This window comes from Fukomys damarensis, unplaced genomic scaffold (genome assembly GCF_012274545.1).
Source record: "Fukomys damarensis isolate Sample0158 unplaced genomic scaffold, DMR_v1.0_HiC HiC_scaffold_38, whole genome shotgun sequence".
Lineage (NCBI taxonomy): Eukaryota > Metazoa > Chordata > Mammalia > Rodentia > Bathyergidae > Fukomys > Fukomys damarensis.
In genome coordinates this window covers 3673689-3687978 of record NW_022900950.1, presented here as the reverse complement: position 1 = coordinate 3687978, position 14290 = coordinate 3673689, and the positions used below count along the sequence as shown (strand labels likewise).

The 14290-nt window shown below is 35.7% G+C and overlaps 2 long non-coding RNA genes across 4 annotated transcripts in view; both read right to left on the bottom strand.

The window, feature by feature from the left end:
* Positions 1-2997, bottom strand: part of LOC104858598 — a 19218-nt gene extending 16221 nt beyond the window's left edge. For all 3 annotated transcript variants that reach the window (XR_779176.2, XR_004515675.1, XR_004515674.1), the window contains exons 1-2: positions 2961-2997; positions 1654-1727 (exon numbers count right to left, since the gene is read on the bottom strand). This is a non-coding gene — a long non-coding RNA (uncharacterized LOC104858598). The remainder of the gene's footprint in view (positions 1-1653; positions 1728-2960) is intronic.
* On the bottom strand, positions 2995-14290 carry LOC117284592. Its single transcript, XR_004515676.1, has 3 exons — positions 14167-14290; positions 8916-9007; positions 2995-3168 (listed from the first exon to the last, which is right to left on the bottom strand). It is a non-coding gene; the product is annotated as an uncharacterized LOC117284592 (long non-coding RNA).

Here is a 14290-nt window from a genome sequence, read left to right as displayed (position 1 = left end):
AGTTAATAAACTCAGTCTTTTTTAATCCTTAAATTTTTATTCAAACTATTTCTGTCTTGTTATGATAGTCTCTGTATTCTTGAGCATTCTCCAGAGGCAGAGGTAAAAGGAAGTTCGAAAGAAAAGGATATGTTTGTACAACTCACTTAATGGAGCCATTCACCCTAAGATATACATTCATAGAAGACAACCTCTAAGTACTTCTTGATTTACAGTCTGTTGTCTGTCATTAAAGGAAAATCTAGAGCTAACTTTGCTAACTTAGGTCATAATGACATTTAACTCTATAGGGCTACATTTCTGATTACCTAGAGATCATTTATGTGGATTGAGTATATGAAGTGCTATTTTGAGATCACACTTCTTTACATAGAAGGAATACACCTGCTAGGCTTCCAAATACAAAATGACAAGCCCAAATTTCAGTATGCCAACTTTCAGAAGAGAAGAGAAAGGGGGTTGTGATTATCTCTAATTGTCTATACTTGTAATAGCCAGATGGCCATAATTCAGCAAACACCAACAGCTCTCTCTTCCCTGTCATTCCTTTGGAAACTATGAGCTGGACAGGGAGGAAGGATAAACATAGATCTCCCCTTCCTGCAGTCCCTCCCTTCTGAATATGGGGAGTCATTCTACAAGTACAACTTATAAAATGATCCCCCCTCTTTGTGCCTCTCTATAAGTGTCTGTTCAGCCAGTTCTCAATTACTCAGGGAGAAGTCCTGCCATATTCTGGGCAATTTTCATTCTGTGTATCCTCCATACTCTATCATCGTCTCTTCATGTGCTGTCTGCTATTTCTGGTTATGCCATCACTGGGGTGACAGAAAGAAGCATCACCCATCAGCAGCCCCCTCCCTGTGGGCTGTGCCAAAGGCACTTCAAGCAGGGTTGCTAGAGTAAGTACTCCATCAACTTCCACCTCTCAAAGCTGTCAGTGTAAGATGATGTATCTACAAAGGGATTTCAGAGCTTTATAAGCAAATAATGCCACCTCCAAAGAACATATTAACTGAGCAAACAATATGCCTTAATTCAGCATATGCATTTGCATATTTACACAGAAGCCCCTGCTGCTTGTTTGCCTAAGATAATGAAAGAGCATCCAAAGAGCCTTCTCCACTGGAGTCTAAGCACACATACAAAATACACATTAGGTTGATTTAAAATTTTAATTTCCTTTTCCTGGGGAGGTTACAGTCTTCACTTGGAGTAATTTAGATAACTCATAGTATCTGATAAGAGAGGAAATAGCCCAGGATAGACCCACTTATCAATCTTTTTCTTTTTTAATTATTATTAATTTTATTGATATATTTTAGGTATACAATATAATGACATTCCGCATTGGAAGTTTGTACCTTCACATAATCTACCTTGCTCCTTATTTTTCCCCATACCCCTGCCCTCCCTTGAACCCCTCCACCTTTTTCTTTATGGTATTGCTAATATTTTTCACTATGCTCTACCAACTTTTTTTCAGTATTGAATGAGGTTAATAAGAATGCAGAAAGACATTGAGTCCTAGTAATATGAAAGCTCTAAAGTTCAACAAAATTCTATAGTAACATGAAATCCTAACACTGAAAATCCGGTAATAAATATCTCTGCTCCTAACTGTCCACAGAAAAAGCAGTGACCCATACTCACCTGGGTAACAAGTCCACAGCAGCATCAACATAATTCAAATTTCTACATTTTCACATTCTTAGGGATTTTTCTTTCTGTAAAATATTATTAAGAATGGTTTCTGTAGTACATTTAAATTGAGTGTAGGCCTTCAACTTCTTTTTTTGACAGGTAAGCAAGAGGAATAATCAAATGTTCAACATTTCCTTTTCTCAGGGAATTACAATTCAGTTTTTCCTAAAAATAAGCAATGGGATTTGAATGGTGAATGGCATTAATATTACAAAGAAAGAAATAGTACTGTTTTTGTTTTCAGAGTAAATGATTACGAACGTAAAAAGTCAAAAATTTTCTACAGGACACCTATTCTAACTGATAAATAAATTTTGGAAAGGATATGAAGTAAAGTCCACAAACAAAATATTGAGTCATTTCTATATACTAATGATAATTGGAAAAGGCAATTTAAAAATCAATACCATTTATATTAGTGTCAAAACTTAAGACTGTAGTATGATGGATAAGTAGGTAAATAGAACAGAACAGAGTGCTTAGAAATAGTTGCACAAACATGCAGCCATATTTTATACAAAAATTTTAGAAAAATCAATGAAAAAAGGAAACTCTTTTCCCAGTACCCCTCAAAAAAAGGAAACTCTTTTCAACAAGAACTGGAAAAACTTCATAAATGTATGAAAAAAGAATCTTGACTCCTTACCAATAACATGCCAAAACTTAATTTGAGATGAATTATTGCCCAAAACTTAAAACTAAAATTTAAATACTTTAGAAGAGGTCCAGGGATTTAGCTCAGTATTTCCAACACCTGCCTTACAAGAGCAGGGACCTGAGTTCAATCCCCAGTACCAATAAATAAATAAATAAATAAATAAATAAATAAATAAATAAATACTTTAGAAGAAAAACAGAAAAAATTATATTAGCAGAGCTAAGCAATAATTCTTAGGGATAAAAAAGAAAAGTAACAGATCCTGGGGAGCAGCAGTGTGGTCCAGTGCAGGCAGGTCCCAGCCAAGGCTCTGTTTGGACTCCAGAGGCTTGAGCACACCCACCCAGCCAAAGGCCCACCCAAAAAAGTACTGCACAGTCACACCAGCTTCAGCCAGAAGCCCATCCCATAGCATCTGCAACAGCCCACCTGGAAAAGAGCTACATAGGCACAAAATCTACAGCCAGAGGCTCACCCTGATACCATTTATAAGTGCATAGAAACCTTGAGCAGTTCCTGCTCAGACAACAGGTACACAGCCCCCAGACAAAAACCTTCCCAGACAACAGGTACATAGAGGTCCTAGCAAGAGGCTTACCTAGATGCTATCCCAAGTGTGCACAGGCCCCAATCAGAAGCCTTCCCAGACAACAGGTCAGCTCAGTGATCCAGAAGGCCACCATTCTGAACCCAGGAATTGGTGTACTCATAAGCAGTACAGAAAAGTCCTCTTGGTGGCTTGCTGAGAATTGAAGACCACTGGGTGAGCAAAAAAGTTGCCTCAACAAAGGCACCGCAGGCTGCATCTGTTGAAATAAGACACATAAACAAGTCTCAAAACCAGACCTCCATATCACCTATGGCAATGCCTAAAGGAAATGAGATGGGACAATCTGATACTCAACCACTTGGACTACCTGAACTGGCAGTGAAAGTGGACCTGGAAAAAAAGAAATCAGAAATAATCTCTCAGATAACAGCAGATATTGTGCCCATAGTACAAGACATGATTAATAAATTTAGAGAAGACACAGATTTTAAAAAATGGAAGCTCTGAGAAACATGATATAATTCCAATATATGAAACAAATGAAGCCCATAAAACAGATGCAAGCAGATTTTCAGGAGATTAAAAACTCCATTGAAAGTTTACATAGCAGAATGAGCCAGTGCAAGGATGGAATTTCAATACACAAGATAGGATTGCAATTAGTGACCAGAAAAAGAAAAATTTCTTAAAAATAACAAGGGACCATGAGAAATTAATCCAGCAGCTGTCAGAAAATACAAAGAACAGCATAAGACTGATCAGAATCAATGAAGAAACAAAAGAGTGCAGACAACATAAAAAACTGTTCACAGAAGTAATGGCAGAAAACTTCCCAAGTAGGAGAAAAGAACTTGACATACAGATAAGTGAGGCATATAGGATTCCAACTAATTGTGATCAAAATAATGTATACATAGGCATGTAATAGTTAAGATTCCAGAAACCCAAAAGAACAAAATTATTCAAGCAGTTAGAGAAAAAGAAATATATACAAAGGAAAGCCTGTCAGAATCATAGTAGACTTCTCAACAAAAACCTTCAAGAAGAGCTTGGAGTGATGTATTTCAAGCTCTAGAGGAAACTAATCTCCAACCAAGATTGATATACCCTGCAAAACTATCTTTCAAATTTGATGTAGAAATAAGATATTTTATGACAAAGAGAACCTTATGAATTTCATGAATATCAAACCAGCAATCCAAAAAATTTTGAACATATCCTAGGAAAAGACAATGAGGATCACAACCCCAGGAAGTCCAGCAGAATTAATCCATCAGGCATGACAAGAAATTAACTGCAAAGAAGGAAAATCCAACAAAAAGAAAAGGTCATGACAAGGATAAGTCAATACATATCACTTATAACCATCAATGTTAATGGTCTTATTTCACCAATCAAAATAAATAGACTGGAAGAATGGTCAAGAAGCAAGACCCAAAGGGTTAAGGGGGTGAAGGGAGGGCAGGGGTATGGGGAAAAAACAAGAACCGAGATATATCATGTAAAGGTACAAGATCCCAATGATAAGTGTAACCTTATTGTTTGCTTTTAAATGTACCAATAAACTTAATGTGAAAAAAAGAAATAGGACCTAACAACATGCTGCATACACACCTAATTTTAAGAAACACACCTAATTTTAAGAAACTCATAGGCTTAAAGTTAAAGGGTGGAAAATAGTATTTCATGCAACAGGAATACCCTAAAAAGCAAGAGTAGTTATCTTCTTTGCAGATCAAGTGGATTTCAAACCAACACTGATTAAGAGAGACAAAGAAGGACATTACATCCTTGTAAAAGGAACAATGCAAGAGGAAGAGATAACAGTCATAAATATATATGTACCAAATACTAGTGTGTGCAACTATATAAAAAATACTAATGGACATGAAAAATCAAATAACCACAATAGTGGTGGGGACCTCAATAACCCACTATAATAAACAATGCAATACTAGACCTCAATCAAACTCTTGAACAAATGAACTTAACAGATCTTTACAGAGTGTTCACACCATAAAATCAGAATACACATTCTTTTTAGCTTTACATGGGTCATTCTCCAAAATAGAGCACATACTTACTTATAGAACATGTTTAAGTAAGTCCAAAGGAATTAAAGTTATCCCCTGTATATTGTCAGACCATAGTGCAATGAAATTGGAGCTCAATAGCAAAAGAAACCAAAAGAATTTCATAAACACATGGAAATTTAACAACATAGTTCTGAATAACAAATGAGTAACACAGGAAATTAAAGAAGAAATAAGATAGTTCCTACAATTAAATGACCATACAATATATTGGAATATATGGGACAAAAATGAAAGCAGTTTTATGTGGGAAATTCACAGCAATGAATACTCATATTAGGAAAACAGAGTGAGCTCATTTAAACAATTTGATACTGAACCTCAAGCTTCTAGAAAAAGAAGAGCAGGACAAACCCAAAGCTCATATAAGGGAGGAAATTATAAAGATCAGAACAGAAAATAATACAATGGAGAATAAGAGAATGGTGCAAAAAGTTGATTAAACCAAGAATTGGCTCTTCAAAAGAATAGACAAAATTAACAAACCCTTAGCCTACCTTATTAAGAAAGGGAAAGAAAAGGTCCAAACCCACACAATTACAAATGAAAGTGTTGAGAATACAATGGACCCAGCACAAATCCAGAGAATCATCAATACCTACTTTGAGAACCTATACGCCTATATGATGGAAAATACAGAAGAAATGGAATGATTCCTAGATACATATAAAGTTGCACAAAGATGATCTAAAATTCTAAACAACCCAATATCAATCAATTAAATTGAAATTGTAATTAAAAACTTACCAACTAAGAAAAGCCTGGTCACTGATTGCTTCATTGCTGAGTTCTACAAGACATTTAGAGAACTACTGCCACTACTATATAAACTCTTCAGTGAAATTGAAAGAGAAGCAATACTCCCAAATTCATTCCTAGAAGCATGCATCACCTTCATACCCAAAGCAGAGAAAAACCCAGTGGAAAAAGACAACTATAGGCCAATCTCACTAATGAACATACATGCAAAAATCCTTTATAAGACACTGTCAAATAAAATGCAGAAGATCCTCAAGATCATACACTCTGACCAAGTGTGATACATCCTAGGGATTCAGGGATGGTTCAATATACACAAATCAATAAATATAATACACTATATTAATAGAACCAAGGATAAAAATCATATAGTCATGTCGATACATGCAAAGAAAGTATTTGACAAAATCCAATACACATTTATGACAAAAAAAAAACTCCAAAAAATTGGAATAGACAGTCTATACCTCCAGCTGGTAAAAGCCATCTATGGAAAACCAACAGCCAATATACTAAATGGTCAAAATCTGAAATATTTCATACTAAATTCAGGAACAAGACAAGAATGTCCACTCTCAATATAGTTTTGGAAACATTGGCCATAGCAACTGGACAAGAGAAAGAAATAAAAGGAATAAGACAGGAAAGGAAGATGTTAAATTGTTATTATTTACTGTTGATGTGGTAGTCTACATAGAAGTCCCAAAATACTCCTCTAAAAGACTTCCAGACTTAATTAACAGATTCAGTAGAGAAGCTGGATACAAGGTCAACACACAAAAATCAATAGCTTTCCTGTATATGAACAACACTCACTGAGAGAGAAATGGGACAAATAATTCCTTTTACAATTGCATACAAAAAAGTTGAAATACCTAGGAATCAACCTAACAAAAGAAATCAAAGACCTCCACTCTGAAAACTATAGCACTATGAAAAAAGAAATTGAGAAAGATATCAGAAAATGAAAAGACATCCCTTGCTTCTGGATAGGAACAACCAACATAGTGAAAATGGCCATACTTCCAAAACTGCTGTATAGATTCAATGCAATCACAATTGAAATTCCAGAGGCATACTTCACAGACCTTGAGAAAACAATCCAAAATTTCATTTGGAACAAGAAGGGACCTAGCATAGCAAAAGCAATTATAGGCAAGAAAGACAAGGTAGCGGGTATCACAATCCCCAACTTGAAACTATACTACAAAGCCACTGTGATAAAAACAGCATAGTTCTGGCAAAGAAACAGACATGAGGATTAGTGGGACAGATCAGAAGATGCAGAAACAACTCCAGACATACTCAGCCACCTCATCTTTGACAAAGGAGCCAAATATCTTTACTTGATGACAGATGGCCTCTTTAATTAATGGTATTGGAAAAACTGGGTTTCAACTTGCCAGTGATTAAAACTAGACCTATATCACTCATCATGCACTAAACTAAAATCAAAATGGGTTAAAAATCTAAATATTAAAACAGAAACACTAAACCAGCTGGAAGAGAGGTTAGAACTCTTGAAGACATTGGCATAGGAGAATAATTTATGAACAAAACCTAAGTTGCACATGAACTAACCCAAAAATTCACCAAGTGGGATCTCTTCTTATTAAAAAGCTTCTGCACAGCAAGAAAAACAATGAATAGCATGAGGAGACAACTTACAATGTGGGAAAAAATTTTCACCAGCTGTTCCTCAGATACATATCTATTATCTAGCATATATAAAGAACTTTAAAAAAATCAGATCTCCCAAATTTAAAGACCCAATCCAAAAATTGGTATCTGAAATGAACAGATATTTCTCAGACAAAGAAGTAAAAAAAGCAGATAAACCTATGAAAAAATGTTCAACATCACTGGTCATTCAAGAAATGCAAATGAAAATAATGCTGAGATTCCACCTCACCCCAGAAAGAATGGCCGTTATCAAGAAATCAACCAATAACAAATGTTGGCAGGGATGAAGGGAAAAAGGGACCCTGCTCCCCTGCTGGTGGGAGTGTAGTCTGGTGCAACCACTGTAGAAATCAGAAATACCCACATAAAAAAACTAGAATTAGAAGTCCCATTTGACCCAGCTATCCCCCTGCTGGGTGTCTTTCCCAAAGAATTAAAAGAAGCATACCACAGAGATATATGTGCATCCATGTTCATGGTGTCACAATTTGTAATAGATGAAACTTGGAAATGGCACAATTGCCCATCTACTAAGGACTGGATAAAGAAAATATTGTTTGTTTTTTTTTTAAATAAAATGGAGTACTATTCAACCATAGCAAATGAGAAATTGGAAACATTCATAGCTAAATGGATGCACATTGAGGTGATACTCTGAAGTGAAATAAACAGAACACACTTGTGAATGCTGAACAGTTTCTCTAGTGTGAGAAATTGAAAGGTATAATAGGTAATGTTAAATAAGAAGAAAAGGGACAAAAGGGAAGGGTAAATGGGAGGGGTAGGGGAAAGGAAATAAGGGAATAGAATTAATATAATAAAATGAAAATAAAAATCTTTGTACATAGGGAGGAGGGAGGGGTTGAAAGGAGGGCAGGGGAATGGGGAAAAATAAGAACCAAGATAGATTAAGTAAAGATGCAAATTTCCAATGATGAATGTCATTATATTTTATACCTTAAATGCACCAATAAAATTAGTTTAAAAAAAGAAAACCACTAATTTTATTGATTTCAAACTCAGTAAATTATACTATTATAAAATGCAAATGCAAACTACAGAGTGTAGGACAATTTTGCAATGATAATTGACCTGTTGCCTAAATTTATAAAAGTAATGGAAATGCAAACAATCCAACTGGAAAAAAATGGCAAGGAAGAGCTTTGAACATAAATTTTGCAAAAATAGGAGGAAAATGGAATGACAAATAAGCACAGGAAGTAATGGAAATAAATGTTGTATAAATGTGCTGTTGATCATATGAATAAATGTTTACATTTGTCTAAACTCATTGAATTTAAAGATTTTTTTCGTTTTGCTGTATGTAAATCTTATTCTACCAAAAAAGAGAATTAAAGAAAAAAGGGAAATAATCATATGGTAAATATGAAAGATCGATTCTTTATTTGTTGTGCCCCAAAATAAAAGTGTCATCTGTAGTCTAAAGGAAAACTAGTAACAGACTTACTCATTGAACACTTGCTGTGCACTGGGATCCTCTTAAACGAGCACATTTAATGGAATTTTTTTCATTTTTGCCTTCAGTGTCCTCAGGTTAACCTATAATGACATATTTTATTATCATTACTCCTAATACAGATGAGGAAATTGAGGCTTGAACAGATAAAAGAATTTCCTCAAGATCACAGAACTAATAGGCAAAGACAAACTCATACCTAATTGTCTAACTATAGAAACTAGGTTCTTAAACATAGTAGATCATCAGTAAAACATTCATTTATGCCTCAGAAATGGGTTGTTTCTTTTTTTTTTTTAATCTTTATTAAATTTATTGGTAAGGGCCAGGGATTTGGCTCTATGGTTCCACTATCTGTTTTGCAAGTGCAAGTGCCTGAGTTCAATCCCTGGCACCAAAATAAATGAATACATACATACATACATAAATTTATTGGTACATTCTAGGTATACAATACAGTTACATTCATCATTGGAATCTTGTACTTATACATGTTATCAGGTTCTTATTTTTCCCCATTCCCCAGCCCTTCCCTCAGACCCTCCAATCCTCCCTGTTTACAAAGACATTGTTTCCATAGTTTTCCTTTTCACATACTTTTTTTCCCTTTTACCTTTCCCCTACCCCTCTCACTTCCTCTACTCTTTTAGACTTTTCTTCTTATTACACAATATCAATTATATATTTTAATCCCTGTTTATACTTTTACTTTTTCACACCAGAGAACCTATTTGGTATTTATACATATATGTCTTATTTATTTCACTTAAGAGTATGGCCTCAATGTGCATCCACTTAGCTATAAATCTCTCTAGTTTCTCATTCTGTATGACTGAGTAGCATTCCATTTTATTTAAAAAAAATCTTTATCCAGTCTTCAGTTTATGGGCAAGTGGGCTGTTTCCAAGTTTTAGTGATTACATACTGTGCCACTATAAACATGGGTGAGCATATATTGCTGTGGTATGATTCTTTTAATTCTTTTGGGAAGATACCCAGCAGAGGAGTCAATTGGGACTTCTAATCCTAGTTGTTTGAGATATCTCCATGTTGATTTCAAAATGATTGCATCAGTCAGCACTCCCATCAACAATGAAGGACTCCTAGCTCCCTCACAACCCTGCCAGCATTTGTTATTGGATATTGGTTGATTTCTTGATAGCAGCCATTCTTTCTGGGGTTAGATAGAATCTCAGTGTTGTTTTCATCTGTATCTCTCTTATGACCAGTGATGTTGAACATTTTTTCCTATATTTATTTACTACTTTTACTTCTTTTTCTGAGAAAGGTCTGTTCATTTCAGATGTGCATTTTTGAACGGGGTCTTTATATTGGGGGGATCTAATTTTTTTTTTAGTTATTTGTATATTCTAAATAGTGGATCTTTATCTAAGGAAAAACTGGTAAAAGTTTTTTCCCACATTGTGGGTTGTCTCTTAGCCCTGCTTGTGATTTCTCTGGCAGTGCAGAATCTTTTTAAAAAGATGAGATCCTGTCTGGGGGTGTAGCTCAATTGTGCTGCTGCCTGACTGGCAAGGGAAGGACCTAAGTTTGAACCCCATTTTAAAAAAAAAAAAACAGAGAATGAAAGAGAGAGATTCTTAAAAAAAATGAGATGAGATCCCAATTGTTGATTCTTTGTACTAGGTTCCATGCTACTGAGGATTTGTTCACAAAGTCTCTTCCTATGCTGATATCTTTAAACTTTCTATCTAATTTATCTTCCAGCAAGTTTAGTGTTTCTGTTTTAATATTTATATATTTAATCCACTTGGATTTTAGTTTAGTGCATGGTGAAAGATACTGGTCTAGTTTTAATCTTTGACAAGTTGAAATCCAGTTTTTCCAATACTGTTTATTAAAGAGGCTATCTTTCCTCCAAAGAGGGTGTTTGGCTCTTTTGTCAAAGATGAGGTAGTTGAGTATGTCAGAATATGTTTCTACATCTTCTAATCTATTCCACTGACCCTCAAGTCTGCTTCTTTGCCAGTACCATGCTGTTTGTATCACAATGGCTTTGTAGTTTAGATTCAAGTTGGGGATTGTGATACCCCCTGCCTTGTCCCTGTTGCCTATAATTGCTTTTGCTATTCTAGGTCTCTTCTGATACCAAGTGAATTTTTGTATTGTTTTCTCTAGTTCTGTGAAATATACTGTTGCGATTTAAATAGGGATTGCATTGAATCTGTATAGCAGTATTGGAAGTATGACTATTTTCACTATATTGATTCTTCCTACCCAGGACTAAGGGATGTTTTTCCATTTTCTTATATCCTCTTTTATCTCTTTCTCTCTCTCTCTCTCTCTCTCTCTCTCTGTTTTTTTAGAGTGCTATAGTTTCCAGTGTAGAGGTCTTTTGTCTCCTTCATTAGACTGATTCCTAGATATTTCATTTTTTTAGATGCTATTGTGAAATATATTGTTTCCCTAATTTGACTGTCAGTGAAACTGCTATTTGTGTATAAGAAGGCTATTGATTTTTGAGTGTTGACCTACTGAATCTGTCAATCAAATCTAGAAGTCTTTTGATGGAGTTGTTTGGGCCTTCTATGTAGAGTATCATATCATCAGCAAATAATGACAGTTTAACATCTTCCTTTCCTATCTTTATTGCTTTTATTTCTTTCTCTTATCTAATTGCTGTGGCTATTGTTTCCAAAACTATATTAAACCAGAGTGGTGATAGTGGACATCCTTTTCTCATTCCCAATTTTAGCATGAACGTTTTCAGTTTTTTACCATATGGTTTCAGTTTCTTTCTGTGAACTTCTGAAAAATGTTTATAAGAAAAAGATATACTGTATAAAGAGATGAAGTGGGGCTTTTTGTTTGGTTGGTTGGTTTTACATTTCTCTTGTTTTGTTTTGTTTTGCTTTCATTACTTGGGATTGAAACCAGGGCCTTCACATTAAGATATATCCCCAGTTCTTTTCTTATTTTTTATTTTGTGATAGGATATCACTAATTTGCTAAGGTGGGCTCAAACTTCAGATGCTCCCTCCTCAGCTTCCCAGGGTACTGGGATTATAGGTGTATGTCACTGTTCCTAGCTTGAAGTATTTAGAAGGGGATATGTTGGATTACTGCATTTAGAGTCACATTAGTCATAATGATAATGATGGCCATGACAGTTAAGTGATTGTGTTGAGTAAGACACACCCAACTAAATTGGATCAGCATACTGCTGGGTGTAACAGAAGGGATTTACTGAAGATGGAAGACCCACTCTGGGTATGAGTGGCACTATCCAATAGGCTTGCATCCCCTAAAAGGAATAAAAAGGCATTGAGGAAGGAAGGCTCACGTTCCAGTCTCCACCTTCACCTTGGACTCCACAGCCTCCTGCAGACTTGCACAGAGCTCTACAGTGAGCTCCAGACTTTAAATTTGGACTATACCCTATATCTCCAGCACACAAATGAAACCTTTTCCCCTCTTCCACACCTGACTCTGTGGGCAGCCATTGATGCCTATCATGTAAATCCTTAAATATTTGTATATCTTCCATTAAATCTGTTTCTCTAACACACTGACTAATACAATGGTTAAATTTTATTGAGTGCTAAGTGTATATCAAACACCTTTTGATTCAAAAACTCTCCACAATGGCCTTGTTAAGTAGGTGTAATCATTCCCCTTTTTACTGGTGAGAATGCAAGGTAAGTTTTAGTCATTTAGTCAAAGATGTACATCAAGAAAGTGTCAAGGATCCAAAACTTCGAAGAACATACAGAATAAAGAGAGGAAATTTGCAGGATGTTCCCATTACCACAAACTCAAAAATAAAAAAGGTATTAATCATGAAAGAATGTAGGGGAATAAGATATAAAGAGAGGAAATTTGCAGGATGTTCCCATTACCACAAACTCAAAAATAAAAAAGGTATTAATCATGAAAGAATGTAGGGGAACATAATATTGATTATGTCAAAGCAAGTCGTAAAGAGTTAATCCCACAATTGGCTTGCTTCTTGTTTTGAGAAGTGAGTCCAGCCTATGCCTATGTGCTGAGTTCAGAATAACTCCCACCCAAATTCCATATCCTCAATTAAAACCTTCTAACTAGAAGGACAGTGTTCTAATTACAACCATATGTTTTATCTATTTTGTTCCTAACTTGAGAATGCTTTATCTTGTCTTTTCTGAGACTTACTTACATTAATTTCCTTAGAACCAGCACAACTACACCTCCCACACATAGTTCTGCCTTTTCACATAGCTCACCTTTACCCCAATTGATCACTAATAAGAAATCAGTGGACTGACCAGAGCCTTTATCAGTTGCATTAGCAATGGTCATCCTGGCACTCCACTTTGTCTCTCTTAGTTCTCTCTTAGTTTTATTTTTTCTGCATCAAACACTGGGCAGAAGACTGAAGCCTACTACAGAGGTTTCCAGTCATGATTCAGGGGTCCTGAGTTCAAGGACACAATTGGGAGTTAGTCATATTAAGAATATTATAATGAGGAAGAACACAAGCAAAGTGAGTACAGGAGTCTGTAACTGAACCACACATGTCTCAGCTGTTTTCATTTTAAGAGAACAACTATGAAGGTGCCTGGGATAGGGGAAGCATGTCTGTTCAACAGATAAATGATGTTCCCAAGAAAGGCTGGTCTAAAGCTACACATTGTGATAAATGCTCTGTAATGGGAAGAACTTTCTGGGTTACAGAGACCCCCCTCATAAACCAGCTTGACAATTTTACATTTTAATGTAAATGAGTTGGTACTATATTTGTGAATTAACATATCTTTGCTTCTTCTGTCAGAAAGTCTTGGGGCATGAAGGGAACCCATAGGCCAAGGGAACAGTGAAAAGCAAATTCTCCATATGTGGTGGCTAGTAGTTTGGGGACACCACTGCCACAACTCTTTCTCTTCCCTGGAAACCATAAAGGCAACTTGACAGCACTCAATGGGACAAAGCTAGATGGTCAGGAAAAACTTGTAGGACTATGAAAATGTCTTTTATCATAAAACTATGAAATAATTCCCATCAGTACAGAATTTTGAATCAAGAAAGCAAATGCCATGACAACTTGCCTTTGGTGGGGATGTGAACAGGTCATTTTCCCCATGCAACTCAGTTCTGCCTACTGCCTTACTGGGATGAACTCTACCACAATCCCCTCCAAGGGTTAATATTTACCAGGAAGCTTGGCAGCAAGAAAGGCAAGCCCAAAGTGACTCCTAAACTAAACAAGAAGAAATGAACCTGAAGTGTTTTCCTTACTACTTACCGTAGGCTGCAGACTGAGGAAGAGCTCCCAGCTCAGTAAATAGATGAAAGCAATGCAGTTCTGCTCTGCTGTTCTATTCTAAGAACTTGGGGTGATTACAAAGATTTTTAGTACACTAGCAGAA